This window comes from Hemicordylus capensis, chromosome 4, assembly GCF_027244095.1.
Source record: "Hemicordylus capensis ecotype Gifberg chromosome 4, rHemCap1.1.pri, whole genome shotgun sequence".
Lineage (NCBI taxonomy): Eukaryota > Metazoa > Chordata > Lepidosauria > Squamata > Cordylidae > Hemicordylus > Hemicordylus capensis.
This window is the reverse complement of record NC_069660.1, coordinates 157,769,233-157,790,881: the sequence shown is the minus strand read 5'-3', so window position 1 is coordinate 157,790,881 and position 21,649 is coordinate 157,769,233. Positions and strand designations below refer to the sequence as shown.

Genomic DNA, 21,649 nt, shown 5'->3' with positions numbered 1-21,649 from the left:
AATGGGCTGGGACTTACTGGAGCTGAAGGTTTGGGGAGGGGGGAGCAACCTGGGGCTGAAGGTTTGGGGAGGGGGGAGCAACCTGGGGCTCATGCTCTGTGCCAGGTCAGCGAAGTCTCCGGAGGGGAGACCAAAGGCTGAGTGCACTACCAGTTATTTTTCCTGGAACATCTTAAGGTTTTTCTACACTTGCTACAAAACACTGACATATCTAACAGCATGAAGAATCTGACATTGTGTTCCTTGATGTATCTTTTGCAATTAGATTTTCCCCACAGAAAATATATCTTCCCAGTAATAGTTCTAACTGTTGTCATGGTGGCCCATTGGAATAATAGACAATTGAAATAATATTTCTTAACTGGCCATCTCAATTTTTTTTTTAAAGGTGAGCTTTTAAATCCTCACATTGTTGGCAGAATATATGGTATTGATGGTGGTGGTGGTGATTCATGTTGAAGGCGTTTAGCTGGGTATGCAGCTGTTAAAACATAAGTGGTTAGTGCAGACATTTAGACCAGTGGTTCTTAAACTTTGGGGCACTGAGGACCACTTTGCTGGTTTTGTGGACCATCCTGTTACGTTACAGCCTCTCCACGGGATGCTTCTTGAAAGGCTTCTGTGGCGGTTGGCAAAGCTATGTGCAGTTTCTTTGAATTTTCTTCTAGAGCTACTTGAACTGCTGAAGAGGTAAGCTACTTTTCAGTTTACGTTTTTAAACTGAAATAATGCTCCCTCTTCAGCATGTACAAACCTCAAAAGAAGCACTCGTCAGCATATCTCCCTTATTTTCATTCTCCTGGGCTACCTCAAAGTGCACCAGGAGTGACCCGTGGTGTCTGCACTATCTTTTTAAGAAACACTGGCTTAGGTACAAGATCCAGCTCTCACTTCTGTAACACAACCTGTTTTTGTTCTGAACAACTATGCCTGATAAGTTCATAAGCTTACAGCTCTACTTAAATTGGATGGATAATTTAATTTCCATTTTAGCTATCCTCGCTTTCATACTCTTTCCACACATCCTACTCAATGCTGTTTGAGGCAGCGTAGTGCCAAGTGTTGACCATATGCCTACTGCAGACACTAGAACTTAAACTGAAGCTGTAGTTGAGATGATTGTCTTCCTTTATTTTTTGTGCAAAGTATTAGAGCACAGTGTCTTAAAGTAGATCAGATGCCAGGCATTTGTAATGCCATGATGACATTTCAACTTGTTACTGGGAAGGTGGTGAGCATAGAAGAAAATTAAGCTGTCTTTACATTGCACCTCAGGCAGTGAAACTGATCCCGTTTATCATCCAAGATTTACAACTCTGTAATCAATCAGCTAAACTGATACATGCTAAGATGCCAAGAAGGGTAAAGTTGTAAAGGCCATTTGGGATTGAGGTCAGCAAATCTCCTAACATCAGACCCTAGGATTTCAGATAAATCTTCTGCACTGATAACTATAAGAGCATTGATACTGAGCAAGCAAGAGAGCGAGCGAGCAAGAAATAGCTTTCTGGGTTTTGTTCTCTGTTCAGATTCCAAGTTAGATCATATTAGTCTTACAGATTCAGCTGCGGGGGGTGGGGAGGCATTAAACTCTTCCATTTAAAACTTACCTAAATCATTCCAATTATCACACTAAACCTCTGGAACATCTGGAAGCTATTGAGCCCATTGCTGGACTGGCCCTCTGCAATCAAAAGTCCTCTTATTATTATGAGCGAACTATGCTGACGTTGGCATGTAAAACCTCTTAATCACAGTCTAGTGTGCTTTTGTATTGGGTAACCCTACAATTACTAGAAACAAAACAGTAACTACCAAAACCAGATATTTAAGTTATACTTGAAAAGTATATATGAAGCCATGCTCTTCTTTCATTATTAATGGGAGATGAGGTTCTACAAAGCCTAAACATTAGAATTTCTGAAATAATTTTTTGAATGTTGAGTAGAATTGGAAACAAACATTTGACAAAATGGCAGAATTCAGTTCTGTTTTACAGTTTCAACCTTTCTGTTTAAATCCTGCTCTTGCCATGAAAATTGAAGTTAGAGAGGTTTAAATGACAGAACCATCCGATCTTGCTGTGGTTAAGCTGTCACTGCCTTTGAGCTGATTCTGTTTGGATGTTTGTGTTCCCCCTTGGCTTGAGTGTGTAGGTATTGTAGCAGGCCCCTCCCACTTTCTGTCATGATACTTTTGCAGCCTTGCTGCTCAATCCTGGGTTTTTCAGCTTCATTGTGTCCCATGGGAACAGTCTGTTGCTGTCATGCCTCTCTTGTTGTGTATGTGTTTGTTTGTTTGTTTGTTCGATTTTTAGACTGCCCTTACAAAATAGCTCAGGGCAAGTCACAAATATCAAAGACCCTTTAAAACAATTTAAGAGCACTGGAAGGCCAGGCCGAACAGGTAGGTCTATAGGGCTCTCCTAAATTCCAATAAAGAATTCAAATTACGGATGTCTGCAGGGAGCGCATTCCACAGCCCAGGAGCAGCTACAGAGAAGGCCCGCCTCTGTGTCACCACCAGACCAGCTGGTGGCAACTGGAGCCAGACCTCCTTAGATGATTAGTGTGCGGTGGGGATCAGATTGAAGAAGGTGCTCACTAAGGTAACCTGGACCTAAACCATATTTGAGGAGGTATTCATCCAACTCCTATTGGAAACAGGATGCTGAATGAGGTTTATTTATTTTTTATCTATTTAACATATTTGTAAACCACCCAAAACATGCATCTAAAAATGGACCTTTTAGTCTGATTCAGACTGCTTTTATGTTGTGTGGAGAACATATAATAGCGGACGAGTATCTAGTGGCAAAGGTAGTATGTCAGACTAGTGATCCTCGGACACCAATAGACCAATAAGAGGGTGATGCAACAACATAATGTATCTTTGCCCTTAGCTATCCTGCTCTAGGCTCAGCTGGAGTCTCCCACAAGGCATGGGGGTCCACGAGTGACACAGACCTTGGACAGCTTAGAGGGCAAAAGATGTTGGAACCTTGGCCAGAACCAAGCGGGAACACCAGAGCTGAATGTGACAACATACAAGGGATGATGTCCCACTAGCTTTTTGAATCAGACTGCCAAAGTTTTATGGCTGCTGCCTAAAAGAGTGAATTGGCTGCGTCCCTTCCTTAGGGAAGGCTCGGTTTTTTAAAGAGTCCTTGTCAAGTTTCTTAAGCAATGGCTCCAGCAGTGCTGGGGACCTCTGCTAGGACTGGCAGGTCCTCAGGGGACTTCTCTGAGTCTGAGGATAAAGGCAAGGGTCGTTGTAGTGGTGATGCTGCCTCAGTTTTCTCTGTTCTCCTGGTGTGCAGGGGTGGGGGTGTCCCAGCAGCACAAGGTCACTCTGGTTCATAGGGTCTTCTGACCCAAACTGTCCACCATGTCCTCCAGTCGAGGAGAGTCCTGGATCTGAGGTCATGACATCAGGCAAGGTGGCATCTAGCCACTCTTGTGAAGAGGTGTGATAGCAGGGTGACTGTAATGATATAAGGGCAAAGATATCACTCAGCTACTAGAATCTACCATTGGGATCAAACCTGTATTAAAGTAATATGTGAATATGGACCATAATCATATGGTATTAATTGTTGATTTTCAGTAATGGAGTACTAGAGCTGACTGCTCTCTACATCGCCTCTTAACAGCTGTTGGTACTAGAAAAAGCTCTTATGTCTAAATGCCCTTTCCTCCCAACCTAGCAATTTGCTAACTTGTGGAATGATTTTTATAAGCCTTTCAGAAATTATTAGGAGCCACTGCCAGTGAAACTGAAGCAGCTACCAGAACTCTGTTGTAGTATCATTGTTTGTTGATATTGTATTTTACTCTTTCATCCCAAAAATGTTCAGCTAGTTAGGAGAGAGATGACACTGTATCTCTGATTTTTCAGATGGCATGAACAGATAGTCTTTTCCCCCTGAGTAGGAGATCCTCAGAGAAGGTGATGGACTGCGCATGCTCGAGACAGAACTGGAATCATGTGATTTGCTTGTAGGCGTGGTTGCCTCCCAGCCCCAGTTCCAGTTCTGTCTCGCTCGGGATAAGACATATTTTGAAGAGAGCTCTGGTCAGTCTTTGTATCGGATTTCCCTTTCTATGCCTGCTCTTTGTCTTGGCTCTAGTCTCCTTCGCTTTTGATAGTGTGCAAGGGTGGGAAGAGAGCAGTTCTCTATCAGGCCATAAATTTCGTTACCAGAAAATTTCTTTTTGATTTCAATTCCGATTGGACAACCACAAATTTTGATTTTCAATTATTTTTCTCCGTTTTTCCCCAGCACCCTATGGAATCGGCGCACGCCGAGGAGCTCATGCAGGGCTCCCTCTCAGAGAGTGCGCAACTGCCGCAACACCTGGGCAGTGCGCTGCCTGCAACAGCTTCACAAGCCTCCCTCTCGGCGTCGCCCTCAAGGGCTTCTCAAGCCTGTCTCTTGGCGCCAGGCATTTCTGCCCCTCTCCCGCCATTTCCCACCTCAGCCGACCAGTCTCGGGCTTCTATGACTTCAGGGCAACGTTCATCTAAAGCCCTAAGGAAGTCTAAACATTTGAATGACTAGCCCTCCTCCCCCCAAAAGAAGCGGAAACGCAAGGACTCTTTACATCTGGCCGAGGGTCGTAAATGGCTGAGCGAGTGGCTGCTTATTCAGGCGGTTTGCTGTTGCTCAAAAACCAAGGCGGGCAAAAATGGCGCCAAACTGAAGGAGCGGTTTAAGGAGGGCTCCAAGCACAAAGCCGAGTGTTGAGGCTGGGGACCGGAGCCCGGTGGGCGATATTCCAGTGCCAGTTCCTCCCCCCGATGGGGACGCAGCGGCTTAGGGGGAACCGGCTGGTCCGCACATTCCCTCCCTGCTGCAGGACCGTTCGCACGCCAATTCTCCTCCCGCGCAGCCGCAAGAGAAGCAAACTGTGAGTAGGGACCCATTTTCGCCCAAAGCTACTCAGTGGCTCAGGGACTTTTTTGCAAGGGAATTTCAATTAGAGCCACCTGTGGCTCCAAGTAATTTACAGCGGGATCGGTCCACCCTTGCTCCTTTAGGTGCTCCTTCCTCCATTCTACCTGTACCAGGCATTCCCCACTACCAATTCAAGGGGTTAGAGGGCGCAAAAGGACCAGGAGACAAGGCAGTGACCATCTCTCTTCATTTTCTCCTGACTCTAGCCCCCGCCGTAGGGCCATCCCCCTGTGGGAACGTGGTCTTTTTATACCTAGACCTCCTGCACACAGAACGAAATGCAGGCGCAAGGTTTACTCCTCCTCGCCATCCTCTTCTCCTGGTAGGGAGAGGAGGCCATCTAGACCAGAACCACCTGTGGTCCCTACTCCCGCCCCACCTCTTCCCCCTGTGGCCCCAATTCCACTCCCCACACCCCCGCAGATACCAATTAGATCTGCACCACCGGCGGGTCCCCCCTCCTCATCTGGGGAGGAGTCCTTGCGCTCACAACCAATTATCCCTAGGGATCCCGTAGATTCGGGAAAGGAAGAGGGGGAACTTTCAGAAGAGGAGGTGACCCCTCCTATATCTAATTCTACTAGGCTTTTTTCCTCCACAGATTTTGAGATATTGCTGGCTAAGGCAAAACACACAATTAATTATGTCTCCCCTTCAGAAGTCACCTCTTCAGCAATGACACTGGACCAACAGGTTTTTCCACCCTCCGACCCAGTAACCCCAGTGGTGCCTTTTCCTCTTCTATTTCATAGGGTAATGTGTGCTGAGTGGCAGCGACCCACATCCTCCAAGCCCATCGGCAATTTACCAAAAAATATTATCAGCTACCATCAGAGGTATCCAAGCTTCTAGCCACTCCTAGGGTAGACCCCCCCGGTAGTCCAAATGGTCTCGGGGGCTGTAGTACATTCGGAGAATAAGGAACAACTTAAGTCTCAAGAAGACAGATGTTGCAATGTGCTTTTGAAAAAGGCCCACAACGCTTCCGCTGCCGCCATCAAGATGGCCACAACTAACTCCATTTTTGCTCGGGCGTCGGTTTTATGGGCTAAAGAATTGGTCAAGTTGGTTCCCCCGAAGCTGCCTAGACTACGCCACGGCATAAATAAAATGGCCAAGGTCGCAGCCCTAACTGCCGATTCCAGTCTGGACATCATCCAGCACTCATCAAGGGTGTTGGTAGCTGGAGTGGCTGTTCGCAGGACTCTGTGGCTAAAGTCCTGGAATGTCGATTCCAAGTCCAAGTTGGCCTTGACTTCAGCTCCATTCGTTGGGTCAGCTCTTTTTGGCCCAGCATTGGACCTGATTCTCATAGACACGAAGGATAAGAAAAAGGTCATGCCATCCGCACGTAAGGATTTTAGACCTTCCTTTCGAGGTTCACATACAGTGAGGGAAATAGGTATTTGATCCCCTGCTGATTTTGTCTGTTTGCCCTCTGACACAGAAATGACCAGGCTATAATTGGAATGGTAGGTTTATTGTAGCTGTGAGAGACAGAATAACAACAAACAAACCCTCAAAAGCCCAGTGCCCAAAAGTCAGTGATGGATTTGCATTGTAGTGAGGGAAATAAGTATTCGATCCCCTATCAACCAGCAAGATTTCAGGCTCCCAGGTGTCTTTTCACTATATGTAGGTAATGAGCTGAGATGAGGAACACCCTCTGTAAGGGAGTGCTCCTAATCCCAGCTTGTTACAGTACCTGTATAAAAGACACCTGTCCATAGAAGCAAGCAATCACTCAGCTTCCAAACTCACCACCATGCCCAAGACCAAAGAGCTGTCGAAGGATGTCAGGGACAAGGTTGTAGACCTGCACAAGGCTGGACTGGGCTACAAGACTATCGCTAAGCAGCTTGGTGAGAAGGTGACTACAGTTGGCACGATAACTCGCAAATGGAAGAAACACAAAATAACTGTCAATCTCCCTCGGTCTGGGGCTCCATGCAAGATCTCACCTCGTGGGGTTGCAATGATCATGAGAACAGTGACAAAGCAGCCCAGAACTACACGGGGGGAACTTGTCAATGATCTCAGGGCAGCTGGAACCATAGTCACCAAGAAAACAATTGGTAACACACTACGCCGTGAAGGATTGAAATCTTGCAGTACCCTCAAGGTCACCCTGCTCAAGGCAGCACATGTACAGGCCCGTCTGCAGTTTGCCAATGCACATCTGAATGATCCAGAGAAGAACTGGGCGAAAGTGTTGTGGTCAGATGAGACCAAAATCGAGCTCTTTGGCATCAACTCAACTCGCCGTGTGTGGAGGAGGAGGAATGCTGCCTATGAGCCCAAGAACACCATCCCCACCGTCAAACATGGAGGTGATCACATTATGCTTTGGGGGTGTTTTTCTGCTAAGGGGACAGGACACCTTCACCGCATCGAAGGGACGATGGACGGGACCATGTACCGTCAGATCTTGGGTGAGCACTTCATTCCCTCAGCCAGGGCATTGAGAATGGGTCATGGATGGGTATTCCAGCATGACAGTGACCCAAAACACACAGCCAAGGCAACAAAGGAGTGGCTCAAGAAGAAGCACATGAAGGTCCTGGAGTGGCCCAGCCAGTCTCCAGACCTTAATCCCATAGAAAATCTGTGGAGGGAGCTGAAGGTTCGGGTTGCCAAACATCAGTCTCGAAACCTTTCTGACTTGGAGAGGATCTGCAAAGAGGAGTGGGACAACATCCCTCCTGGGTTGTGTGCAAACCTGGTGGCCAACTACAAGAAACGTCTGACCTCTGTGATTGCCAACAAGGGTTTTGCCACCAAGTACTAAGACATCTTTTGTGAAGGGATCGAATACTTATTTCCCTCACTACAATGCAAATCCATCGCTGACTTTTGGGCACTGGGCTTTTGAGGGTTTGTTTGTTGTTATTCTGTCTCTCACAGCTACAATAAACCTACCATTCCAATTATAGCCTGGTCATTTCTGTGTCAGAGGGCAAACGGACAAAATCAGCAGGGGATCAAATACTTATTTCCCTCACTGTAGCTCCTTTCGCCCCTTCAGGCAACAGTTCAACCAATCCTACCAACCCAGGGATTTTCGCTCCCAGACAACGAGAGGTTTCAACAGACCTCAGTGGAGACAGCGATCCAGGGGCCCAGTGTGCAGAGCAATCTCCTGTCCCTTCGCCCCCTACTATCGACATTGAAAACAATGACTCCATCCCAGTGGGTGGGAGGTTGTCGCATTTTGTCCTGACCTGGATGTCGACAGCTGTGGACACATGGGTCCTGGACACGGTGTCCAATGGATACGCCATAGACCTGATATCGTCCCCGCCAGATCGCTTCATCCCCACACCAAGATCTTCCGTTCCGCAAAAACATCTTCTGATGCAGCAAGCAGTGCATCACCTTCTCCAGATCAAGGCGATAGAATACGTCCCTCCTTCCCAAAGGTTCCTAGGTTCCTATTCTATCCTCTTTCTGGTACCAAAAAAGGACGGCTCCTGGAGGGTGGTGCTGGACCTCAAGGCATTCAACCGCTTCGTATGAAAGAAAAAGTTCCGTATGGAGTCACTCCACACCATAAGGGAGGCGGTTCGGAGAGGGGACTATTTGGCCTTGGTGGATCTTTCGGAGGCCTACCTCCACGTCCCTATCAGACCTGGCGATCGGAGGTTCCTACGCTTTGCATACGATGGAGCTCACTTCCAGTACCGCGCCCTTCCCTTTGGCCTGGCGTCAGCGCCAAGGGTATTCACAAAACTGATGATCTCCCTAGTGTTATTCCTCCATCTTCAGGGGGTTGGGGTCCATCTGTCCTTGGACGACCTGCTCATCAGAGCGCCCTCCAGAGGCCAGGCCATCAGGGACGTGCACACAACACTATTGGCTTTGAGGGATCATTGGTTTGTTGTGAACAGAGAAAAAAGTCATCTGACTCCATCCCAACAGCTGGTGCATCTGGGAGCCTTCTTCGACACCGCGCAGAACACGATATCCCTGCCACCAGAACGCAGGGAACGGATTGTCAAACAACTTCGGCTTCTGCTATGCAAACCAAAGGAGGACATCATGGTCATGGCTCAAGCACTCGGCTCCATGATAGCCTACCTGGACTGCACTCCCTGGGCAAGGTGGCACTCCCGGCCCCTCCAGTGGCTTCTCCTGCCGTGGCAGGATCACATCATGGCAGTACACAGGCAACACATCACCATATCCCAAGCAGTCAGACGCTCAATTCATTGGTGGCTATCCCAGGCCCTCCTACTGGGGCTTCAGCTTACGGAACCCAGATGGATTGTAGTCATGACAGACACCAGCCTGTCGGGCTGGGGGGCCATTGTCAAGGACAGGTTGTACAGGGCACCTGGCCGACCGAAGAAGCTTCCCTTCCCATAAATTGGCTGGAGCTCCGAGCTGCCCGCCTAGCATTGCAACACTTCCAACAGGCCCTTCAGGGCCGCCACGTCCTCCTACGTACAGACAACATCACAGTCAAGGCGCATATCAACTGCCCAAGCTCCCAGCTTCTGATGCGGGAGACCGATCTGCTGTTCAGTTGGGCGGAAACCAACCTGCAGTCTTTCATATCCGAGCATCTCAAGGGCGACGAAAACGAGATAGCAGACTGGCTCAGCAGGGAGGCAGTGGACCCGGGAGAATGGGCCTTACACCCGGAGGTCTTCCATCAACTCACTCAAGTACTGGGGGCTCCCCTGGTGGATCTGTTTGCGGCCCCGGGCAACAACCAACTGCCTCAATTCTTCTCGAGATACCATGCTCCAACGGTGGAGGCGACAGACGCCCTACACTCTCAGTGGCCAGACATTCTGCTATATGCCTTTCCTCCAGTCCCCATTATCATGAAGGTCACCCAGAAGCTTCTCCTGGAGAAGGCAGAGTTGATTCTTGTGGTTCCTTTCTGGCCTCGACGTCCGTAGTTTCCAGACCTGTTCAGCCTAGCGGTGTCTCCGCCATGGCGTCATCCAAACCGTCCAGACCTGTTGCGTCAGGGTCCTCTGCTACACCCGGACCCCCAGTGGCTGCGACTAGCCGCCGGGAGGCTGAGCGCGTGAAGCTAGCAGCAAGAGGAGACTCCATGAGCGTGCAAGACACCATCCTGGCCTCCCGGCGGCCATCCACTATCAGGGTGTACCAATCAACATGGTCAGCTTTCTTACGATGGGCTCAAAATCATGGGAAGGATCCCTTAGCAGCAGGAGTACCAGAGGTACTCGATTTTCTCCAATCAGGCCTGGACATGGCTCTCCGTCCCAGTACACTCAAACGCCAGGCTTCTGCTCTCACATCCGTACTGCAGATCTCTTCTTCAGCGGGTCAGTTCTATCTTCATCCACATTTATCCAGATTCCTGTGGGGAGCCACAAACCTGGCTCCCCCCCCCCGCCGCTTCAACGCTTCCCATCCTGGATTTTGAACCTTGTCCTCAACGCCCTCACGAGGGACCCATTCGAACCAATATCATCCATTCCTCTGCGGATCCTGTCTTTCAAGTTGCTTTTCCTGGTGGCCGTGACCTCGGCTCGCAGGGTCTCGGAGTTAGCCGCCCTCTCAGCACGAAAGGAATTCTGCACATTTCATTCTGATTCAGTCGTTCTTCGACTGGACCCTACTTTTCTCCCAAACGTTAACTCTACATTCCACAGATCCCAAGTTATTGTTCTCCCTTCGTTCTGCCCGACACCAGTGCATCCTAAAGAAAGACTGTGGCACAAGCTCGATGTGCGCAGAGCACTACGCACTTATATCTGCCGCACCAAGGACATTCGCAGATCCAATGCCCTCTTTGTTTCCTTCCAACCATCTAACATCAGCAATAGGGTTTCCAAAGCCACTTTAGTGGGTTGGATCAAGTCATGCATCCGTATGGCCTACACAGCCCTTCATCTCCCTCCTCCCGGAAGAGTGACCGCGCATTCAACCAGAAGTGCTGCCGCCTCGACGGCTTTCTCAGCCCACGTTCCTCTTTCCGAAATATGCAGGGCAGCTACCTGGACGTCCACCACGCCGTTCATAAAACACTATAAAATACCCGATTTTTCTCAGGACCAGGCAGCCTTCGGCCGCACAGTCCTCCAGCAGGTGGTCTGAATACATCTCTCCCATCCCGGGACCTTATTCTTAGCTTGGGCATGTCCCTCTCTGAGGATCTCCTACTCAGGGGGAAAAGGAACATTGGTCTTACCGTGAAGGGTTCTTTTTCCCTGTAGTAGGAGATCCTCAGCCCCGCCCGGATGTATTCTTCTGGGTTGGGGTCGTTGCCCTCTCTGTATCCGTGTCTCGGAGCTGGGGCAGGGTCTCCTGGGGTTCCGAGGCTGCTTTCAGGGTTCCTAGTGCTTAGATCTAGTTTTCTATCCTGTTATATATTTTCTCTTTTAGCCTGTTTTTTGTCAATTCAGGTTTGTTCTGCTTTTTGGCACTTACGCATACATCCATGAGCTCTCTCCCGTCACATTACTATACCTTGCTCCTCATTCCTGGAACTGGGGCTGGGAGGCAACCACGCCTACAAGCAAATCACGTGATTCCAGTTCTGTCTTGAGCATGCGCAGTTCATCACCCTCTCTGAGGATCTCCTACTACAGGGGAAAAGAACCCTTCATGGTAAGACCAATGTTCCTTTCTCAGGTGAGCCACTGATACTGAGATAAAGGTGAAGTTATAGAGAAAAGGGCCTATTTAATCCTCTGTGTGTGAAAAATACTTGAAATTCTACACCACAAAACTCATTCTGCTGAGCCCTTTATACAAAAATGGTCTGTTTTGCCTTATATGTAACCTCCTCTAGAGTAATCCAAAACTACTTGCTGTGTCTTAATTTTCAGAGGAGACCAAACATTCCCCCTAAAACCTTCACACAGATTTGGTGCTGAAGATTATGCTGGCGTGGTATCTCTAGCATTCTAAAACTTTCATTCTGATGTTGTTTCCTAGGGCTGAGTCCCACATATTCATCACTTGATGACCACAGCAACTGGGGGGTAACTTGTGCATCTGGTTGAACCATTACAAGTCAAAAGTCAAGGCACACCTCAAACACAAAGCATTTCAGTGGAGTCTGTTCCACTGTTCAGCTGCCAGTTTTTGAATGTTCAGCTGCTAGTCATCATTTGAGTAATCAAGTGATGTATGTGCATGTGTGAATTGGCCTTTAGGGAGTTGTCTTCTGATCAGAAAAAGAATCCCTCATAGAGGTCTGTTATGCATTCAGAAAAGCAGTTAGTGCACTCTTCGATTTTACCTGAGACCCAAAGGAAATATATTTTTGCCATGTTCAAAGATGTTGGCTTGGGCTATAATCTTGTTCTTCCCTGTGTTGATTAAATACAGTGGGTTTTTTTACACTGAGCGTAAACTGTGTTTAGACTAACTGTGGATATGATCCACCTGAAACGTTCACATGCATCTCTGTAGAAATTAGTGTTAGCTGTGCAAGAGTCATTCGTGCTATTGTTTCTCTAGTGACACACCCCTCAGTTATCACTGAGAGATAAACCTGCAACTTGGCAAAAACCTGTGACTGAACAAACTTAGCAGTCATGGCATAACTGCTAACTGGGCAAAGAGGCACCTTTTACCGTGGTGATTCTCTTTATTTAACAGGGGGAGAGCAACTGGCCCTATCCACCCCCAGCACAGTACCTCTAGTGTCTGTTGCTGGTGTCTATCTTGTGTTTTTTTTAGAATGGTTGCTCTTTGGGGACAGGGCTCCATCTTATTTATTTATTATTTCTCTGTGTAAACCGCCCTGGGCCATTTTTGGAAGGACAGTATAGAAATTGAATTAATAATAATAATAATAATAATAACAACAACAACAACCCCCAGTGAGGCACTACCTTGGCGTGGTTGTGGGGCTTGTGTGCTCTGAGGAAGGTGAGAGTTATGCCAGAGGTCCAACCATACTGGATAGGTCACACCAGAGGAGCCAGACAAAGAGTGCCTCTCCCATCAACAATATGGTGAGACGTAACTTTAATAAATCTATACCGGATCGGTAGTCGCCCGGGACAACAAGGACCCTGCCAGGTGCTATAGTCCCTGGACATCTGGTGGCAAGTGGGCAACAGGACTCAGAATCTTCAGTTGAGCAACCAGGGCTGAAGACAGCAAAGTTACTGGAAGAAACGTCGCTTAACCGGAAAAAATATACGAAAAATGCCAACAAGGAAATAATGATCTGCTATTACAAGTCTAGTCCAACTAGAAGAGGTTATTTAAAAAGAATGTACCATATTTGGAAAGAGAAGCATACAGATACAGAAATAACAGAACAAAGGCTAGCAGACCAGAGAAGATACATAATAAGAAATAAAGTATTCACAGGAATTGAGCTGGAAGAACTGCAAAGAGCAACACAGGCTCAAGACATGGAAGAAGAATTACCACCAACCGAAGCAATTGCTCAGGCGCAGGTGGAGGAGGTGTTGGAAATCGAGGATGCCACTGTTACTGAACTGTTTCAAAATCAAAACCAGGCAACCACCCCTTTGCCTTCACCTCAAAAACCCAAATGCCGTTTAACAGAAAAGCAACAAGAACTAAAGCAAAAAATAACTGAGCACATGAACCAAACAACCACCAGGGTTCGACTTCCAGCTCTAAAAACAGTTGCCAAAAAACAACTTGCTCAGGTATTAAAAGATGTCAATGCTGCACTTGCAGAGATAACAACCAATAATTTGCAAGAAACAAACCAACTAATGTACAGTGCAGCAACAATAACAACACAAGAGCTCGGATATAAGATCAGTGGACCTGTCAAAAAAGAAAGCAGTACATCACCTAAATGGAAGATTAGATTAGAAAATAAAATCTCCAGCCTTAGATCAGATGCTAGTAAATTGAAAGATATGAAAGACAAGAAGCTGAAGAATGAAAACACCGAACAGTATCTGATCCAAAAATACCACCTAGATTCAAGGAGAGTTAGAGAAGTCCTGGAAATAATAAAGCAGCAAATAACAGCAGTGTCAAAGAAGATTAGCAGATATGAAGCCAGAACTACACAACACAGGCAGAATCTCCAATCTCAGTCGAATCAGAGACGTTTCTACCAAAGCATAGAAGGAGAAACTGCAAGAAACCTAGAAACACCAAATAAAGAAGAAACAGTGCAATTCTGGGGGAAATTATGAGACAATCCAATAGATTATAATAAAAAAGCAGGCTGTATGAAAGAGGTCAAAAAATGTAACCAACAAATGCAAGATCTAATAATAAAACCAGAATTAATAAGTGAATGAGCAAAGAAAATTAAAAATTGGACTGCGGCTGGCGACGATGAACTGCATGGCTTTTGGCTTAAACACCTAACAAGCCTTCATAAACAACTATCAAAACAGTTCAATCACATTTTGCAAGGAGGTGATATTGAACAATGGCTAATAACTGGGAAAACGCATCTCATCATGAAAGACCCAGCGAAAGGTGCAGTTCCAAGTAATTATAGACCGATAACCTGCCTGACAACCATGTTCAAATTATTAACTGGAATAATAGCAGATGAAGTGATGCAACACTTATTAACTAACAAACAGCTTCCAGTTGAACAGAAAGAAAATTGCCCGAACACCAGAGGCACAAAAGACCAGCTGCTGATTGACAAAATGATTTTAGAAAATAGCAAGAGAAGAAAAACCAATCTAAGTGTTGCATGGATTGACTACAAGAAAGCCTTCGATTCATTGCCTCACACATGGATACTAAAATGTTTAGAAACAACTGGTGTCAGCAAAAACATTCAGATATTTATAAAAAAAAGCAATGAGCATGTAGAGTACACACTTAACAATCAATGGCGAGACACTTGGACAGGTTAGCATTAGAAGAGGCATTTTCCAAGGGGACTCACTGTCCCCTCTGTAATCGCCATGACCCCACTTTCACAAATACTCAACAAAACAGGCCTCGGATACCATACATCTAAAACATCAAGTCAAATCAACCATCTGCAGTACATGGACGATCTGAAGTTGTATGGAAAGTCCCAGTCAGAAATCAGATCACTGCTAAGCACTGTCCGTATATTCAGTAGCGATATAGCAATGGAGTTTGGACTAGACAAGTGTGCTGCATTAATAATGAACAGAGGGAAAATAACAAAGACAGAAGGAATAGAACTGCCCAATGGAAGCAAGATCAAGAACCTGGAAGAGAAAGAACATTACAAATACTTGGGCATTCTCCAGGCTGATAACATCACACACACTGAAGTTAAAAGAAAAATTGGAAGTGAATACATCAGGAGAATTAGAAAAATCCTCAAGTCCAAACTCAATGGCGGGAACACCATACAAGCCATAAACACCTGGGCTATACCTGTTATCAGATACACTGCAGGAATAATAGACTGGACCCAGGCAGAGCTAGAGACGCTGGATCGTAAGACCAGGAAAATCTTGACTATCAATCATGCTCTGCACCCCCGCAGTGATGTAGATAGGCTATACCTCCCTCGCAGCTCAGGTGGAAGAGGAATGCTGCAAGTCCACCAAACAGTAGAGCAGGAGAAAAGAGGCCTTGAAGAATATATCAAGGACAGTGAAGAAGATGCACTTCAAATGGTCAACAACGAGAAATTCTTCAACACCAATGAAAGAAAGCAGGCCTACAAGAAAGAACAAGTCAAGAACCGAGCAGAAAAATGGAGAAATAAGCCACTGTATGTTCAATATTTGCACTGTATAAGTGGAAAATCAGACATCACCAAGACCTGGCAATGGCTTAGGAATGGTTACTTGAAGAAAGAAACAGAGGGTTTAATACTGGCTGCACAAGAACAGGCACTAAGAACAAATGCAATAAGAGCAAAAGTTGAAAAATCCACAACAAACAGCAAGTGCCGCCTTTGTAAAGAAGCAGATGAAACAGTGGACCACCTAATCGGCTGATGTAAAAAGATTGCACAGACTGACTACAAACAAAGGCATGACAAGGTAGCAGGGATGATACACTGGAACATCTGCAAAAAATACAAGCTACCTGTAGCCAAGAATTGGTGAGACCATCAAATTGAAAAAGTTGTTGAAAATGAAGATGTAAAAATATTATGGGACTTCCGACTACAAACAGACAAACATCTGCCACACAATACACCAGATATAACTGTAGTTGAGAAGAAAGAAAAACAAGTTAAAATAATCGAGATAGCAATAGCAGGGGATAGCAGAATAGAAGAAAAAGAAATAGAAAAAATCACCAAAGACAAAGATCTACAAATGGAAATTGAAAGGCTGTGGCAGAAAAAGACCAAGATAATCCCAGTGGTAATTGGCGCCCTGGGTGCAGTTCCAAAAGACCTTGAAGAGCACCTCAACACCATAGGGGCCACAGAAATCACCATCAGCCAATTACAAAAAGCAGCTTTACTGGGAACAGCCTATATTCTGCGACGATATCTATAACAACAGCAACAACATTGACAATAAAATTCAGCCTTCCCAGTTCCTTGGGAAGGACTCGCTGTCTGGATAAAACAAACCAGTCAATAACACCTGTCTGACTGTGTAAATAAATAAATAATAATGGGGCAGATTCGTTTGTGGATTGGTAACTGGTTACAGGAAATACAGGAAACATTGTAGGAAAAAATGGACAATGTTCACAATGGAGAGAATTCAGAAATGGAGTTCCTCAGGATTCTGTACTGAGATCAGTGCTTTTTACTTGATCTAGACTGGGGTAAGCAGTGAGGTGGCCAAATTTTTCATACAATACTGAACTATTTAGGGTAGTGAAATCTAAAACAGACGTGGTGACCTCCAAAGGGATCTCTCCAAACTGGGTGAGTGGGCAACAAAATGACAAATGTGGTTCAGTGTAAGTCATGTAAAGGGATGCACGTTGAGGCAACCCCCTGCCCCCAATTTCATGTATACACTGATGGTGTCTGAGCTCTTGGTAACTGACCAGGAGAGGGATCTTGGGGTTGTGAAGAATAACTCCTTTAAAGTGTTGACTCTGAGCAACAGCTGTGAAAAGAGGCAAATTCAATTCTAGAGAGCGTTAGGAAGGGGATTGAAATTAAAGCTGCTAATAGTTAATGCCATTATAGAGAACTATAGTATAGCCACATTTGGAGTATTGTATATAGTTCTCGTCACCATATCTCAAAAGGGACATTGTAGAACTGGAAAAGTTGCAGAAGAGGGCAGCTAAGATGTTCAGGGGCCTAAAGCACCTTCCTTGCGAGGCAAAGCTACAACACCTAGAGCTTTTTAGTTAAGAAAAAAGACAACTAAGGAGAGACATCATAGAAGTCTATAGAAATATGCATTTTGTGGAGAGAGGTTATTCTCCCTCTCTCACTGGAACATCATCCCATGAAGCTGATGGCCAAGAAATTTAGGACTGACAAAAGGAAGTACATTTTTCACACAGCGCATAACTAATCTATGGAATTATCTGTGATGGGATATGGAAATGGCCACTAGCTTGGATGGCTTTAAAATGGGCTTAGACAAATTCATGGAGGACAGGACTTTCAATGGCTATGAGTCTCGATGGCTATAAGCAGTCTCCGGGCTCAGAGGCAGGATGCCTCTCAATACCAGTTGTGGGGGAACAACGGCAAGAGAGAGGGCATGCCTTCATCTCTTGCTTGTAAGCTTCCCAGAGGCATCTGGTGGACCACTGTGTAAAACAGGATGCTGGACTAGATAGGCCTTGGGCCTGATCTAGCAGGGTGGTGGCTATGACTGTGTTACTTGATACTGAAGGTGCGGTGCTCATATGGTTGAATGATCGTTCTGTAAAGAAAAAATCCCTGCAAGTATAAAACTGGCATGTTGAAGAAGAGGGTTCTAGCCTAGTCCCCCCCCCGCCCCCATTAGTGTTAGTTTTTCATGCACAGGCTGATTTTTGTGTGCATGCAGGAGCATGTTCCTTCATGTGTGTCCCCACCTGCAGACTGTAGTAGTATAGCTGAGACACACGGTTTCCTTCTTGATGAGAACTAGGCTAAAGTGGTGGTGATGTGCCCCTTAAAAGCAGTTGGGGAACTACTGATTAGTACTAGTTTCAAATTGATGATTAGTTCCTAAAGGGAGACGACATTGGAAGTTCTTTGTTATCAGATCAAGAAAGAACTCATTTCAGTAAACAAACACTGAAACCACAATTCCCTGCATGAAGTTAAAGTCATCATGTCAATTGAAACAGGATGGGGAAAGAGACAAGGAGGGCGAAGTGTTTGGTCTCTTGTCTGTCTGCTTCTTTGGAACTTTCCACTCTGTGTTATCTTTCAGGGTTCTTTTAAGAAGGCAACTAGAAGTTGGGAAAAGTTCCAAAATATGTGTGTTTGTGTTTTGTTTTGCTCTGCTTGAGTTTCAGGTGATGTTTTTGATTCTCCTCTGATAGAATTGCACTTTTAATCCTGCCAGGTTAATGAGAAATTGGAGACAGAGTGCCGTCGTTATATCATCTAGTGATTCTTCTTGGCTGCAACAAGGCGTTTTTTCTGTATTGGTAATGTGATGATGGCGTTTCCTGGAGATTGTTTTCCTCCTCCTATTTCCTCAGGACAAAAGAGAAATGAACTCACGCACACTCTGGCTGATATTAAATGGCCTAGCTGATTTTGAACAGTGTCTGCTGTCTGGTTTAACCTTAGCTGAACAGTTTTGCTGTGGCAATCTTGTTTCCCTGAAGTACTATTAACAGATTTTTATAAGGCCAACATACTATTTTTATAGCAATTTGGCAACAGTACTCTCAGCTTGTCACCACCTGTATATATTTCCAGTGTGGCATTTTCAGTGTCCATTCCTGACATCCTTATATTTGTGTTATTTATACTTTGTACATTCATAGTCAAATTGGGCAATAATATTAATTAACAAGAAGTTAATTGATGCTGTTCATCTACCTCATAAAAGCTTTAGAGAGAGACTAAAAGATCTTGCACTGTGCCCTATAATTTATATAGCCCAGAAAGTTGCATAATGTTGCTAAGTAAATTGGTATTCCTTGATCTGTTTAGAACTGGAACCCATTTTTCTATGTAGGTTTCACAAACTTTGCTTTACCTACCTACCTACCTACCTACCTACCTACCTACTTATTTATTTATTTATTTATTTATTTATTTATTTATTACATTTATAAACCGCCCCATCCAGAGGCTCTGGGTGGTGTACAACAACTTTTAAAAAGACATAAACCCACAATTAAAACACTGCTAAAAACAATATAAAAATAATTCAAGAATTATTAAAACTATTTAAAACCAATTAAAATACTTTTAAAAACACTATAAGCCTTGGAAGGCCAGGCAGGGCTCTCTTAAAGGCTGACAGTGAGCCTAAACTGCGGATATCTGCCGGGAGTGCATTCCATAGACCAGGAGGAGCTGCAGAAAAGGCCCGGTTCCGAGTCACCACCAGACGTATCGGTGGCAACTGGAGACGGACCTCTCCAGATGACCTCAATGAGCGATGGGGATCATACCGAAGAAGGCGCTCTCTAAGGTAACCCGGACCCAAGCTGTTCAGGGCTTTAAAGCCACTTTGTATTTTGCCCAGAAGCATATCGGCAGCCAGGCATAAGACAGGCATAATATGAATCAGCCGAAGCTGATAGCGCTCCTGGCCATAGCCTCCACCTGAGATACCATGGTGAGGTCTGGATCCAAGAGCACTCCCAAGCTGTGTACCTCTTCCTTCTGGGGGAGTGTAACCCCATCCAGCACAGCAAGCTCTAACTCATCCCTTAAATTCCGATCCCCCACAATGAGCACCTCCGTCTTGCTTGGATTCAGCTTCAATTTGTTATCCCTCATCCAGCTCATTACTGCCCATAGGCAGGCATTTAGGGAGTGAATGCCATTTCCTGATGATGATGATGATTGATGATAAGGAGAAATAGATTTGGGTGTCATCAGCATACTGATAACACCCTGCACCAAATCTCCTGATGATCTCACCCAGCGGTTTCATGTAAATATTAAAAAGCATTGGTGACAAAATGGAGCCCTGAGGGACTCCATATAATAGTTCCTGTTTTGAAGAAGAACTGTCACCAAGTTGCACCATCTGGAATCTGCCTGAGAGATAGGAGCAGAGCCACTGCAAAACAGTGCCTCCTATCCCCAATTCCCCCAGGCGATCCAGAAGGATACCATGGTCGATGGTATCGAACTCCGCCAAGAGATCCAAAAGAACCAGCAGAGTCACACTCCCTCTGTCGATTCCCCAGTAAAAGTCATCCATCAGGCCAACCACGGCAGACTCAACCCCATAGCCTGCTCTAAAGCCAGTTTGAAATGAGTCTAGATAATCGGTTTCCTCCAAAACCGCCTGGAGCTGGTTAGCCACCACTCTCTCAATCACCTTACCCAACCATGGGAGATTGGAGACTGGCCTATAACTGTCCATCACTGAGGGATCTAGGGAAGGCTTCTTAAGAAGTGGTCTAATCATTGCCTCCATCAGACAAGGAGGCATCCTACCCTCCCTCAGCGATGAGTTAATGATATTAACTAAGCCATCCCCAACAATCTCCCTGCTAGAAAAAAGCAGCCAAGTCGGGCAAGGATCTAGAGAACAAGTGGTAGGCCACACCACCCCAAGCAGGCATCACAGATTGAAACTGATCCAATCTAATACTGCAAGAGGGATTGCTGAACACCACCTTAATAAACTCTGCAGAAACAGTGGAGTCCAAGTCAGCCCCAATACAGGAGATTTTGTCTGCAAAGAATCCATTAAAAGCATCACAGCAGAACAAAGTCCCCGGGGATTGGCTTTAATTGAAGGAGCCCGAATCAAACTCCTCACAACCCGGGACAGCTCTGCCGGACGCGAACCCACAGAAGCAATGCGCGCAGACCAGAATTGGTTTTTTCCGCACGCACCGTCTCCACATAAACCTTCAAATGGGCTCTATGCTGTGTCCTGTCACATTCAAGCAGAGTACTCTTCCACTTGCGCTCCAGTCACCTACCTTGCTGCTTCAGACCCCGTAACTCCTCTGTATACCAAGGGGCCACTTTTAAAGCAGATCGGAAGGGATGCTGAGGAGCGATCGTGCCTACTTCCCTATTCCAGGTTCCCACCATGGCATCAACAGAGTTGCTGGCAGGACCAACATCAAAACCCTCCAAGGCTTTTTGGAATCCTACTGGATCCAACAGCCTTCTCGGGCAGACAATCTTAATAGGTCCTCCACCCCTGCAGGGCTGGGTTGTGGCTGTGAAACCAACTTTAACCAGGTAGTGGTCTGTCCATGACAATGGGGAAACCACTCACAGAACACCCCCCTGATCTGAACAAAAGACCAAATCAAATGTGTGGCTGGCAACATGAGTTGGACCTGAAACTAGTTGGGATAGGCCCATAGTTGTCATGGCCGCTATGAACTCCTGAGCCGCACCAGGCAAGTCAGCCTCACAATGGATATTGAAGTCACCCAGAACCAAAAGTCTGGGTGACTCTAACACCAACTCCGAGACCAGCTCCGTCAGCTCAGTTAGGGAGTCGGTTGGGCAGTGGGGTGGACAGTACACCAACAGAATCTCCAATCTATCCCTAGCTGCCAGCCTTGGAAAGACACACTCAATATAAGTCAACTGTTGCACAGGGGCCCTGGTAAGGGAAATGGTATCCTTATGGACCACAGCCACTTCACTCACACACACACACACACACACACACACACACACACACACCACCCACATCCCCTAGCCTTTATGCTTACAGAAGCCTT

The 21,649-nt window shown here is 46.0% G+C and overlaps 1 protein-coding gene across 7 annotated transcripts in view; it reads left to right on the top strand.

Moving 5' to 3' along the window:
- The window catches only part of RASAL2 (RAS protein activator like 2), a 358,844-nt gene that overhangs the window by 103,359 nt on the left and 233,836 nt on the right, over positions 1-21,649 (top strand). The gene's annotated exons all lie outside the window — the stretch shown is intronic.